This window comes from Choloepus didactylus, chromosome 14 (genome assembly GCF_015220235.1).
Source record: "Choloepus didactylus isolate mChoDid1 chromosome 14, mChoDid1.pri, whole genome shotgun sequence".
NCBI lineage: Eukaryota > Metazoa > Chordata > Mammalia > Pilosa > Megalonychidae > Choloepus > Choloepus didactylus.
Window position 1 is genome coordinate 19,328,035 of NC_051320.1, and position 13,985 is coordinate 19,342,019.

The 13,985-nt window shown below is 38.9% G+C and overlaps 1 protein-coding gene and 1 pseudogene across 1 annotated transcript in view; both read left to right on the forward strand.

Moving 5' to 3' along the window:
• NKAIN3 (sodium/potassium transporting ATPase interacting 3) overlaps positions 1-13,985 on the forward strand; it is a 660,746-nt gene that overhangs the window by 556,232 nt on the left and 90,529 nt on the right. The gene's annotated exons all lie outside the window — the stretch shown is intronic.
• Positions 1,995-10,688, forward strand: LOC119509500 (annotated as a pseudogene).

Consider the following 13,985-nt stretch of genomic DNA (forward strand, 5'->3'; position numbering starts at 1 on the left):
AGTCTAGAAAGAAATAGGATCTTGTTACACACCAAAGAGAGAAAGTATTTTCAGTTTCCACAAGCCTAGTTATTTGTCTCCTCTGCAATACACACATCCTCTGTGCTAGGTAAAAATTTAGAAGAGAGAACTAGAGTAGTGTCTATGACCCTGATTTGCTCTCAAACTGCGATTTTAAAGTAACCATCAAATCTTCCAAATATGTGGTTGCCAAATGCTAGAATATGATAAATATGTACAGTTCACTTATAATTCTTATGCAATTCTCTATTCCACCTGAATTGGCCAGTTAGCAATATGACACAAGGAAAAATGCAGAAGGTCTGGGAGTGCCATCTGCTCATGGGTCCACCTCTACATCCATCACGTGAGGGGGTGGGACAGGCAGAGGTCCACAAGCATTTCTTTTCATTTAAATTGTGAAGGGTTTTAAACAAATATGAGAGTAGAGAGTATAGTATAAACAAGCCATGGTATATTCATATGAACAAACTATTGATATGTGTACCAGCACAGATGAATCTCAAAAGCATGGAGTGAAACCAGTCTCTGTTATTCTATTTATTTGGTGTTCTTGAAAAGACAAAACTATTGTCATAGAAAATTGATCAGTGTTTGTCTGGGTAATGGGTACGGCAAGGGTGTGGCAATAAAGTGATAGCACAAGGCAATTTTTGAGGTGATAAAATCCTTCTGTGTTCTAGCGGCAGGGGTGGATACAGAAATCTACACCTGTATAGAACCGTATACCCAAAGCAATAAAGTCTGTTTTATTGTATCATATTTTTTTAAAGGAAATAGAAAACTATGATAAAGTTCTAATATTTTTCTCTGCACTCCAATGGATTTTCACACATCGTAGCTTGAAAAACACTAGACTAGATAGCCCTTAAGTTCCCTCTTAGTAAAATAACCTGTGAGATAGTCAGGTTCCTATGACAGATTAAAAATAGCCAAAACTCTTTTGACAATTCTCCCACTGAGAGTTAGTGTCTTCTCCTTGAATCTAGGAGGGCTGTATGACTACTTTAACAAACAAAATACAGAGGAAAAATGCTGTGTCAGTTTCTAGGACCAGATCTTAAGAATTGAGAAATTAATAAATTGAAGAAATAGTCATTGTGTTCCAGTTACTAAAAGTAAAAGCCTCGCTCAAAGGAGGAGAAAGAATTCTAGTATGAACATATATTTGAACCTCAAGGTGTTCAAAGTAGGATCTCAAAGGCAGAAATGGAGGGATGTAAGATTCATGGCAGAACTTAGAAAATTTCTAGATACACTTTCAGAAGTCAATGTTTTCTTTGTTTTTTTGTTTGTTTGTTGTTTGTTTTGTCTTTACTATGGCTATGCATCACTTGGCACAACATTTTCAGTAGTCAATTGATCATTTGGTGCTGCTTATCAGTTAGTATTGAAGATTAATATTTAGTTATTACTGATTTCTCCCATCAAGAAATAAACAAATCCAGATTTACCCTCTGTAGTCAATAAGTTGAAGTGTGCCAGGACTGAATCTGAGTTTAGATATTGAACTTGAGGGTTGATGTAAACAGTAAATAACATTTAAAAGGGGACTGAATAATTAAATAATAAATGTGAATATACTCAACATAGATCTGGGTACATAATAAGGGCTCAATTAATGCAAAATTTGCCTTAAAGCCTCCTAAAGTTAAATTAATGCTTTTACTTCTTAGTCTCTCTTATCTATTTTTCTCCAATTTTTAAATATATGCTCACTCTTTATAGCTTGATACAACTACAAAAGTAGCTGTGTACAACTGTAAAAGTAGTTGTATTACTGAAAGCCTTGTGCCAGAAAATGAAGTATAAAATCCCCACTCAACCCCATGCCTAAAGTAAATGCTTTAATATAACATAAACTATTGTTTTAGATTTTGGAATAACACCTTATATTCCATAGCAGTAAAACAGAAGAAAGATGTAGCAAACTTAAGTACCATCTATCTTTCATCCACAAGTCTCAGCACTTGATGGTACATAATGTCAGTCTGGCCTTCTTTGACCACCTTCAAGATTCCTGTTTAGTGAAACCACAAGACAGAGCAGCAGCTGATCTTGTCAAGCATCTGGAATTACGTGGTTTTCCTGACAGCACTGAGACCAGGGAACTAACAAAGTCACTAGCTTGCACCAGGAGCAGGCAACAGGCAGACCCGCTCACTGATAGAGCCACTGGCTGCTTTTCCCACAAAGGGCTTGGCTCTGGCTGGCCTCAAGATCTCCAGGGTAATGTCCATTTTGGAGACTACTCTGGCGTGAACCAGTGTCCAGAAATAAGAGGTAGGAAACAGGGCTTAAGGGCCAGGACAGAATATAATCAGCACTTCGTATGTGCCAGGGGTTAAAGAGACAAGGATCTGGAGGAAGAACCAAGCAGAGAATGAGATCTAAACTCATTAATAAACAAACAAGCAAAAGGGGTTGTCTGGAACGTGGAAGTGTGATGGGTGCATTTATCAGAAGAGGCGGTCAAGGCAGATTCTCTTAAATCACTCGGAGGGGAGTTTAGAGCCAAAGTCCTGCCTCCACTTGACATTCTGACAAGATTCCACTATCTGTTTTCTAAGAAAACATTGGCAAGGAGTAGCAGGCTTCCAAAGTGTTAGTACCTTGTAAATGACATTGCATATAAGAACTGGAATTTATTTTTAATACATGTTATCTACTTTCAGTCTTCACAAACTTGCAATTCAAGTTTGAAGATGTTTGAAGTAGATCGTTGATTCTGTGCATCTTATTGAGACAGGGAATGTGACACCATGGCCATTTAAGGTTAAAGCATTTCTTCAATTTAAAAAAAATCAGCAATTAAGGACCTAATATTGTTTGACAACTGCTGAACTGGGTAGTAGATAGTCAATAATGTAGAGGCAGAGCAAACACCCTCAACATCAGTATTAGTCAATTTAAAGAGAGTCTCCTCTCTCTCCACCCTTCCCCCACCTGGAAATTCCAGTAAGATTTTAGAGTTATTTTTAAGCAAATTTTAACTGTTCATTGGGCAATTATTAATTCTAAATATAAATGCATGGCTTGCTATTACAGTACCCAAATATAGTAGCACCATTTTTGGTGACTGGACAATGATATTTCTATTTCAATTCTTTGACTCAGAACAGATACGCTAAAATGATATGCACTATCAAAAAAATTCACACAGACACACAATTTTGTAATATTTACATTTTTTTTCTAAATTCAGTATGCTTTGAGAGTTAATGGGGAAAAAACCCGAAGGAATTCACTCTGACTCCTATGCCGAAAATAATTTGAAATTGAAAAGCAATTTGTCTTAACTTAAACATGATCCAGTATACCTCCTCCCCTACCAAGGAAAATCCTTTTGGAGGGAGCTACTGGATGTTTGCAGGGTTGATATCAAGAGAGAACTTGAGTTCATATTTTTAATATTGGCTCGGTTGTGTACTCTACGTATTTACTAAGTGCCAAATGTTTGCAAGGCACATCCTAAGTGTTAATGAGAATTACAAAAGGAAGGATAAGTCCGCTTGACACTTAAGAAAACAAAACGTATATGGTTGTAGTAGTTATGTCCTACAAATAGAAGTGACAGGAGGTATCACAGTGAATGGGGAGGCAAAATTCAGAGTGCAGTCTCTGAACACCAAAGGAGGGACTCAGAAATTTAGAAAGAGACTCGTGGTTTTGGTGGAAACTTAATTAGAACTTGAGAGATGCAAACAAGTAAACTTGTATAGCTGAGATAACCCTCAAGCTATCCCATAATTTTATTTTTGGAATTTTAAATGTTATTCTGCCCCCCAAGTGTTGTCTATATATATTTGCACCCAGAACAATATTCATCATTGGGGATGTTGGTTGGAGGTAGGGTGCAGGTTGGCTACTGACTATACATAGGAAGTTTTCACATTTACAAGATTACAATTATTAGATGAAAGAGCTAGACACACTATTACATATTTATTTTAATTTACACAAAATAACCAGCAATAAAATCCAAAGAAATAAATTTAGGATGTACAAGCCAGTTTTTAATCATTACAGCAAAATGTAAACATGTATCAAAGTCCTTCAGCCAGTGCCAGACAATGACAATTCTGTTCTTGGAGTCTCCAGGGTAACTTGGATTCTTCTAATGGAAAGAAAACAAGTAATTTTTTATTAATATTCTTAGCTTTGTATAACTAGGGAGTAAATTTCAGCCTGCACTGGGTCTTATAGGCTCTTGGCTCCAAGCCAGAGCACCACAGAATGTAGAAGGTTCAGACATAATTTTATCCCCTTCTAACACATACCCACTCCCATCTCCCAACAGGCAGGAATCTGACAATAACTAGCAATAGAAATATAAAATCTTCTATCTTATTGGTTTTGATTCTGCTTCTTTCCTCCTTGTGAGTAACAGCTTACAACTAGAATTCCTCATCTATCATTAGCTTTATCTCCCTTATTTATGCACACTCGCGATTTTCTTTTTCAAACCAGCCTTAAAACATGCTAAAACTAAGACTATCTTATTCAAAGATTTTCAGAGTTTTTGCCTATATTAAAAAATAGACTCTCTAATTTGGGCAGATAATAAAAAATATATTTACAGCCTCCCCCTCCCCAGCCCCGAGGATCTGGGGGAAGGTGCGGATGTGTTGGACATCCTCACCTGGACTGGTGTTGATGTTGTCACAAACATCGGGACTGGCGGTTTGATGTGCTGAGCCCTCGAGCATGGGACTTGCCCTTATGAAGCTCATTACAACAAAGGAGAGTCTAAACTTGCATGTAATGGTGCCTAAGAGTCTCCCCCTGAGTACCTCTTTGTTGCTTAGATGTGGCCCTCTCTCTCTCTAACTGAGCCATCTCGACAGGTGAACTCGCTGCCCTCCCCCCTACGTGGGACCCGACTCCCAGGGGTGTAAATCTCCCTGGCAACGCAGAGTATGACTCCCGGAGATGAATGTGGACCCGGCATCGTGGGACTGAGAGTATCTTCTTGACCAAAAGGGGGATGCAAAATGAGACGAAATAGTTTCAGTGGCTGAGAGATTCCAAATGGAGTTGAGAGGTCACTCTGGTGGACATTCTTATGCACTATATAGATAACACCTCTTAGGCTTTAATGTATTGGAATAGCTAGAAGTAAATACCTGAAACTACCAAACTCCAACCCAGCAGTCTGGACTCCTGAAGAAAATTGTATAATAATGTAGATTACAAGGGGTGACAGTGTGATTGTGGAGACCTTGTGGATCACACTCCCTTTATCTAGTGTATGGATGAGTGGAGGAATGGGGATAAAAACTAAAGGACAAATGCGGTGGGATGGGGGGATGATTTGGGTGTTCTTTTTTCACTTTTATTTTTTATTCTTGTTCTGGTTCTTTCTGATGTAAGGAAAATGTTCAGAGATAGATTGTGGTGATGAACGCATAACTATGTTATCATACTGTGGACAGTGGATTGTATATCATGGATGATTGTATGGTGTGTGAATGTATTTCAATAAAACTGAATTTAATAAAAAAACATGAATTTAGTTCTTGATCTTTTTAAAGTTGTGTTTTGATATTTATTCTCACATTTTAATAAACATGCGCTGTCTTTATAAGCAAAAAAAAAAAAAAATAGACTCTCAAACAACTGCAGAGTGAGACATATGATCCTGTGTCTCTAAAATAGATTTGAGTTCCCTAAAAAGTCTCTTACAAATTAATAGAAAAAGCAAAAGATGTTCATATCTAAAGAAGCAGCAGTTTAGGTTTTCTAAATTATAAGTAAAAGGAAATAAATCTTTTTTAGAGGCCTCATTTTGGTTATTTGCTATGGACTAAGAAAAGAAAATCAAAAGTGGATTTCAAAGGGTAGAAGGTCAAAATTTATAAAATGTCTTCACCACACTCCAGAATCACATACTAGTTGCAGTACGTAGTATTACTCTCTAGATTTTAAACCAGATTGAAGGTGGAGGCGGGCATGCCAAATTAGTGATGTAGTGACAGTGACTACCAAGGCAAAAGCTGAACCATGAGCTCGAATGGCCCCCAACATGGAGATTATTGTCCTAGGTCATATAACAGGGCATCTTTGGCCTAAAAGATCTTTCTGCAATTCAACCTATTTGCATTTCTGCCCTGAGCTTTTAAAAGAAAGGATTCCATTATTTAGAGAGGGTGTAAGGGGATTTCTCCAGGTTTATAGAATGGAAAACTGAATACAAAATGACAGCATCCACAGAATAAAGTAGCCACACAAAAACTGTTTGTACCGATGCCTATGAAGGATGTGCTTTATTTCCAGGAATGGTAGGGATTCCAGATTCCTTTCCAAAAATATCAGATTAGCTGCTCACATTTACACTTTAGGTTAGCACTTACAGCAAAGTATGGAACCAGGGTAAAAGAAACGCTCTTTTTTAATCCAAGAATGGAGTGCAGGACCCTTTTTTGCAGAATGAGGTCCTTACTCCATTGCCCTGGACAGATACTAGTTTGATTATCAAATGTCCATACTCGGATGTGGGGGCCATAAGGTCCTGCAACCTCATCATGAGGTGCGTTCTTGGAAGAACTGAGAGCAGAGACATGAATGGACATTTGCACACTGGTGTTTATGGAGGCAGAATTCATGATTTGCTATGGGTGGAAGTGGCCTAAGGGTACACTGACTGAGGAACAGAATGGTGAACTGTGGTGTATGCATACAATGGAATATTGAGCAACTATGAGAAGGAGTAAAGTTGTGAGACACTCAACGAGATGAATAGATCCTATAGACAGCATTTTGAGTGAAGTAAACCAGAAACAGAGGCAAACCCTATAATCCCTCACCAATATGGACTAACTACAATGTGTAAACTCAGAATTGAATCTTAGAGCACAACCTAACAGGGAAATGATTATTATAATGGTCCCTAGATTGTAAGCTCTTACAGCAGTCAAATCTATTCCTGAATTGTAATGGGTCTCTCCAAACTCTGAGATGTTGATCCCTTTGTGTACAACCTGATTGGTCTCTGGAACATTGGGTATCTGTGTGACACCTGAAACTCAGAGCTAGAGCACGGCAGATATGAATGTCAGTATTAACCAGTACAGCAACTATTAAAAAAAAAAAAAAAAAATCTGAAAAAGAGCCCAGACTTCAATTAGAGATATGAATGAAGCAGATCTGGTTAAGACTAGTGCAAACTGGGCCAAGGAGCAAAAGTTGAAACTAACTGTGTGTTAAAACTTCAACTTCCATGTGAGACCAAGGGAAGAGGTGTTTATTTGGTTTAGGATCTATATTTTCTAAACAATATAACTTCTACAGTCAGTTTGTTCAAGCACCACAATTACATGGAACTTTGAATAGGAAGTGAGATATGGTAGGTCTGTATAGGTTAAAGTGAAATAACAACACATCCCAAAGTAATTTGGGTGGAGAATAAAAACAATATATTCAGGGGTCCCCTGAGGAGCTGGGGGAGGATGTTGAGGTGTTGGACTTCCTCACATGGATTGTTGCTGATGTTCTCACAAACATTGGGGACTGACAGCTTGATATGCTGAGCCCTCTGTTTTGGGGCTTGCCCCTATGAAGCTTGTTACTGCAAAGGAGAGGCTAAACTTGCTTATAATTGTGCCTAAGAGTCTCCCCCTGAGTGCCTCTTTGTTGCTCATATGTGGCCCTCTCTCTCTCTAACTAAGCCACTTTGACAGATGATCTCACTGACCTCCCCCCTACATGGGACCTGACTCCCAGGGGGGTAAATCTCCCTGGCAACGCAAGATATAACTCCCAGGGATGAATCTGGACCCAGCATCTTGGGATTGAGAACATCTTCTTGACCAAAAGGGGGATGTGAATTGAAATGAAATAAAGTTTCAGTGGCTGAGAGATTTCAAAGAGTCGAGAGGTTACTCTGGTGGACATTCTTATGCACTATATAGATAACACTTTTTAGGTTTTAATATATTGGAATAGCTAGAAGTAAATACCCGAAACTACCAAACTCCAACCCAGGAGCCTTGTTTCTTGAAGACAATTGTATAACAATGTAGATTACAAGGGGTAACAGTGTGATTGTGAAAACCTTGTGGATTGCACTCCCTTTATCCAGTGTATGGGTGGATGAGTAGAAAAATGGGACAAAAACTAAATGAAAAATAGGGTGGGATGGGGGGATGATTTGAGTGTTCTTTTTTACTTTTTGTTTTTATTCTTATTCTCTTTCTGGTGTAAGGAAAATGTTCAAAACTAGATTGGGGTGATGAATGCACAACTGTATGATGGTACTGTGAACAGTTGATGGTACACCATGGATGATTGTATGGTACGTGGATATATCTCAATAAAACTGAATTGTCAAAAAATGTCCATACTCAGGTCTTAACAGGCTGCTTTTTTTTTTTTTTTCTTGTTCTGTATTAGTTTTATCAAAACAAAAGGCCAAAATGTTAGAATTAAATGAAGCCTCCTTAAAGTCTGGGTAAAAGGAAGATTGAAGCAAAAGGGAAGAGGGAAAAAGAATTAGTGGTCAAAGGAGCTTGACTCTTTTTGGCATTGGGCACTGCAAGATCTGTCAGGGCACAGATGCATTGGACCTGGCTGTTGATAAACCCCAGGGTCCCTTCTTCTCCAAGAATTACACTGCCCATTACCCAGTCCATCTAAGAAGATCCCAAAGAGCCCCAATTTCTTCAGTACCAACTTACCTTTATACTCTACATTTGCAAGAAAACTTTGCCTCTACAGTCGATTTTCCTCCAAGACCCCAGGATGAAACAACTTGATATTTGTCTCGCCCCTGAAGTACACAACCATCAGTCACTGAAGAACAATTATCTGAGAATAGATTTAGAAATTTATTTGAAATTAAAAAAAGAAAAATTCTATCATGTGTTGAATTTTTTAGAATTAATATAAAGACCAAATGGAAGAATGCCTTTAGTTTTACGTATTTTCAATTCTCTTGTCTTACATTGGGTATATGTTTCATAGATATTCTCCTTATTAATACAGATTTTATGACCTACTGAATCACTGATATAACAACACTGTACCCAACAGAGCCGACTTCCTGTCCTATGTTTACTACCTCAGGGCTCTCTCCCTACAAAACATTCAACAAAAGGGATCTGGGGCCACTTGGGCTCACTTGTGTCCACCGTCCCACAGGTGGTACAATGCTGGACAGGGACAGGACAAACACAGGACCCAAAATGAATGGTGAGAGAGGATCGGGTCAGGAGTGAAAACTTTCTATGTGAATGATAATAGCATTTGTATTTATTACCTTTGTTTCTTACACTTATCCCAGAAGACATGAAATAAAATCAGAGAACAGGAACTGGGGTTTGGAGACTGCTGACCATGCATGATCTTCTGACAGGCAAGGCTTAGAGAAAGAGGAAACTGCCATTATTTAAGCAAGGATTGGACAGGGTGTGGGGGGAAGAAAAAAAGGAGTCACCCAGGAAGAAGGCAGGTATTGTTCAGATTGATCTTTGTTTACTACACACCCATGCCACCAGATTCAAGATCATTTTACTAAGTATCACGTTCACCCTGTTTTCTGTATTCTGTTGTTTTATTTCTAAACAGCCTACTTTGTGACTCTTAACTACACAACTCACCAGACTCCCATAGCTCTTAGAATATAGAGAGTGAATTCAGAATGTTAAATATCCAGGAATTTATTGTAACCCAGAATATAGAAAAACCCGACTAAGTACTTGGGCTTTTAAAAATCCATGTATGATCACACAGCTATGAAAGTAAAATAAAGATTAAAAACAGAAAAGTGGTATGTAAAAGGAAAAGGAAAAAACCTGAGTGTTTTCAACCAAGTAAAGGACAAATGTGTAACAGAGAAGCGTAAACTAAAAGAGCATTGACCAATGAATTTTCTTAGAAATCAATGACTTAGACAAGTAGGGCAAGATTTACCAAAAAAGCATGAGAAGTATGACAAGTGGTTCAGCGTTTCTATTTTTAAGAAAAAAGAATACCCCTTTTAGGTCCAGGGGTATTACAGGCAACAAGAATCTTTCATATGGGGCAGCCAAGCTTTGCCCCTGTACCACCTCTTCCTGAATATAGAGGAAAAATTCGCCTTGGGCTGATCCCTGAGGAATTTTTCCAGTTCCTTTATCCTAAAACTGGTGTCACAGGACCCTACATACTCAGAACTGAGCTTATCATGTATTTTCTATCCAGAGGAGTATATGTGATTACCCCAGAGACCTTCTCTACCTTATCAGCAGTAGGGTTGCTCATCTATGTAATTAAAAATATCGTGTGTCTATTGGACAGTTTGCTGATAAACTCAATGAGCAAAAAATTGTCCGACTAGAAGAGGTGAAGCAGGCTTCCATCAAAAACATCCAAGATACAATTGACTTCGAGACATCACAACAGGCACTGGTGCAGAAGCACCATTACCTTTTTATGTCCAGAGGAATAACATTGCTATGGCCTTGGAGGTTTCTCTCCAGGAATGGCTGCATAGAGCATACAGGGAAGTAAATAATCTCCTCAACTACCAGATCTCTGTGCAGAATATGATGCCTCAAAAGGAGCAAAAGTACTTGATAAACTGAGTGGAGAAGCACGTGGTGCAGAGTATCTCCACACAGCAGGAAAAGGAGACAATTGCCAAGTGCATTGCAGAGCTAAAGCTGCTTGCAAAGAAGGCTCAAGCATAACCAGCTCTATAAATGCATCTGTCTCAGTTGAGACAGCTAGAAACAGTTGATCGCGTAAATGGGAAATAGTTTATGTGACAAAATCTTTGTGTATTGCTGTCTACTGAAGTTACAGTGTACCTAAACTAAAAATGAAAAGTTTGAATTTAACATGGTAAGAGAATAACACAATCTACTGGGTCAGTAAACAAACAAACAAACAAATAAATATTTTAAAAAAGAAGAATTGATTTTATGCAAATATTTACATTCAAGTTTTTAAAAACTATTTTTCATAGGGTATTTTCTCACTATTAATAGCAAGGTTTAATTATGTTGTAGTGGGGGTACTTTATGAAATTAGAATACCAGTGATGAATATCGAAGTCATATAGAAAAGCATAATTTCCTTGCTATCTTTTTTCCAAAGTTAAAAGGAAGCTTAGTTTCCTTTTAAATGGCAAAATTTTATTATTTAAGTTAAATTTTTATATACCTTGCCCTCAAGTAAAATAGTCTCATTAAAGAAAGATCTAATTATTTTTTAACCAAAATCAAATCATATACACACCAGTATATATTGCTTTAAGGATAATGAGAGCTTCCATTTGCCTATTCCTGCCCCCTACCCTTAATAAATCATAATAAATGACCTACTAGGTCTTTCCTATGTATCCCTGAAGCTGTTTGTGGGTCTCACTCTACTAGATCCACATTTACAGAAACAGTCTCTATGTCCTTGGTGGCAGCAGTAGATACCACTTCAGATGCTACTGATTTGAGCAGAATAAAGAGGATGCAGCCAAATAAATGGAAGGGCAAAGGAGAATGAAATGTTTAATAGCTCTGTTCTCTGGGTGCTTTGTCTGAAAGAATCACTGTTGCACTTGACATCTGCTGCCATTTGGCTTTTTCATTCTGAATCCTGGAGCCAGACTGCATCTCTGTTTTGAAGGGAGAAGGGAGATAAAGGGGTATCCTCAGAAATGTCAGAGTTATTACTAAGTGCAACCTGTAAACCTCAGATGGGTGGGCAATGGTGTTTTATCTGTCTGCGTGAGTGCTGCTTGTGCGGGAAGCACCTGAAATAGTAATCAGAAATTATGTAAATGTTGGAAGAGATACCTATGTGATACAAAAGATGCAGATTCTTCCCAAGCACAGACCATGTGGGGTGGTGGAAGCTGGGTGCCTCAGAGGACTGAGGGCAGCTCTGGGCAGACATAAATGTCACCTCAACTCAGCCCCTTCCTGCCTGGAATTCCAGGCAGGGTCCATCGTCCTCTGAGCATCACTTTTCCCATCCATAAAATGAAATCCCACCACCCACCTCATGGGGCTGTAGAGAAGATTAATGAGATAGTGATGCAAAGTGCCAGTCTCCAGAAATGACAATCTGCCTTTTCTTCCCTTGCTTCTATTACGTGTTGACTTTGTAAATGATCTACTTCAAGAACTAGGCCAGCGGCCCCCTTATCAGAACCCAGCCCAGTCATATAAAGCTGAGAAAACTGGCAGAGGGTGTCTCTAAGTGCATTGTATCTGCTACCACTTTTTCCTGCTGACCAAGTTCCTGCTCAGACCCTGGAGAGATTTGAATGAATTTCTGATGCAGGAAGCACAAGTGATATGAGCCCAAACAGGTTTCATCTTGTAAGACAACTAATCCATTGGACCTGCCTACTATAGTAGTTTGAAGCTGTACATACCCCAGAAAGGGTCATGTTCTTTTAATCCATTCCTGTGGGTATAGACCTATTGTAAGTGGAACCTTTTGATTAGGTTATTTCAATTAAGATGTGGCCCACTTCATTCAAGATGGGTCTTAATCCTCTTACTGGAGCCCTTTATAAGAGGATAAAGGACACACAGAAAACCCACAAAGGCTCATGGAGAAAGCCCCAGAGAAGCTGAGCGAAACACCCAGAGAAGTTTAGAGAAAAAGCCACAGATGGAGAAGCCAGCAGCTAAAGCAACAAAACCTGGGAGAGGACCAGCAGATGGTGCCTTGTGCCTTACTGTCTGACAGAGGAGCCCAGGCTCACTGGTGACCAGTCTTCAGAGAAGGTATCATCCCGTTGGTGCCTTAATTGGGACATTTTCATAGCCTTAGTACTGTACATTTGTAATCTAATAAACCCCCATTGTTAAAAGCCAGTCCATTGCTGGTATATTGTATTTTGTCAGCTTTAGCCAACCAAAATACCTACCTAGACAGGTGGGTCTAGAAGAATTCTGAGGCCTCTTCATGGGTCAACAGAAGCATGTGACTTATCAGTGATGACTTCTGCCTTGGGTACTAAAGAGGGTTGTTGGAGTACCTTATTCACTTGGGACAGAATTGGGAACCTTATTCACTTGGAATCCTCAAAGTACAGCTTTAGTTCAATAATGACACAGACAGTCATCAACCAATGGCTCTATCCACACAAAGAGAGCACTGGAATGATTGAGAAATTCCTTGAACTGGGCGACAACATCAAGGACCCAATATCCAAAGACAACCCCAGTCTCTGATCACTGCTGCAGGAGGTTCCAGACCTACTAATAATATTGAATACCACCAGGGATATAAACTGATGGGCATGATTTAGTCCTTCATGACCTCATGGTTCTAGGGACTCAGGTGCTTGCCCAGCATCATGTGAAATCACAGAAACTCAAGGTTACCTTCTGGTGCTTTCAGCATCACTCCTAGCAGCCTCCCTCAGGCAGGCACACATACAGCTATACAAAAGAATAACAAAATGTACTGTTCCTGACACACAGATACCAGACTTTGAAATATATTCATACTTTTTAAGCCAAAAACCCTGCCAAACTTCTACCCTTCAAAATTGATCTTCTGCCAGGTACACACATTCACAATCAGTCAAAGATGGCATCCCTTGGGGAATTTAATGAAATAAATCTACAGAAGGGCCCATCTGCCCATTTATGTTCTCTCCTTGTCAAAAAGAGAATCAAAGATGCACATCTGCGCACTGAGCACCAGGTGTTAAATAAAATCATTGTCCAAAGTCAATAGCTTCTCATTGACCCTAACTTGCTGTCTTAACACAGGTGAACTACAGTTTACACCAAACAGGAATTCCTGAGAACACATAACTGGTCAAAATCATGAAAAAAAAAATTACAAAAGACCTAATTTTGAACTTATTATGGTCATTTTGAATTACATTAAATCTACTCAGCCTTTTCTGATCATGATTCCATTAGGCTATTGCATAATCTAATTTGGGGGTAGCAGTCTTATTTTTCTTTTCAGGACTCATGCAGAACTCTACAGCACCAGCCCCACTATGAAGAAACCAACTT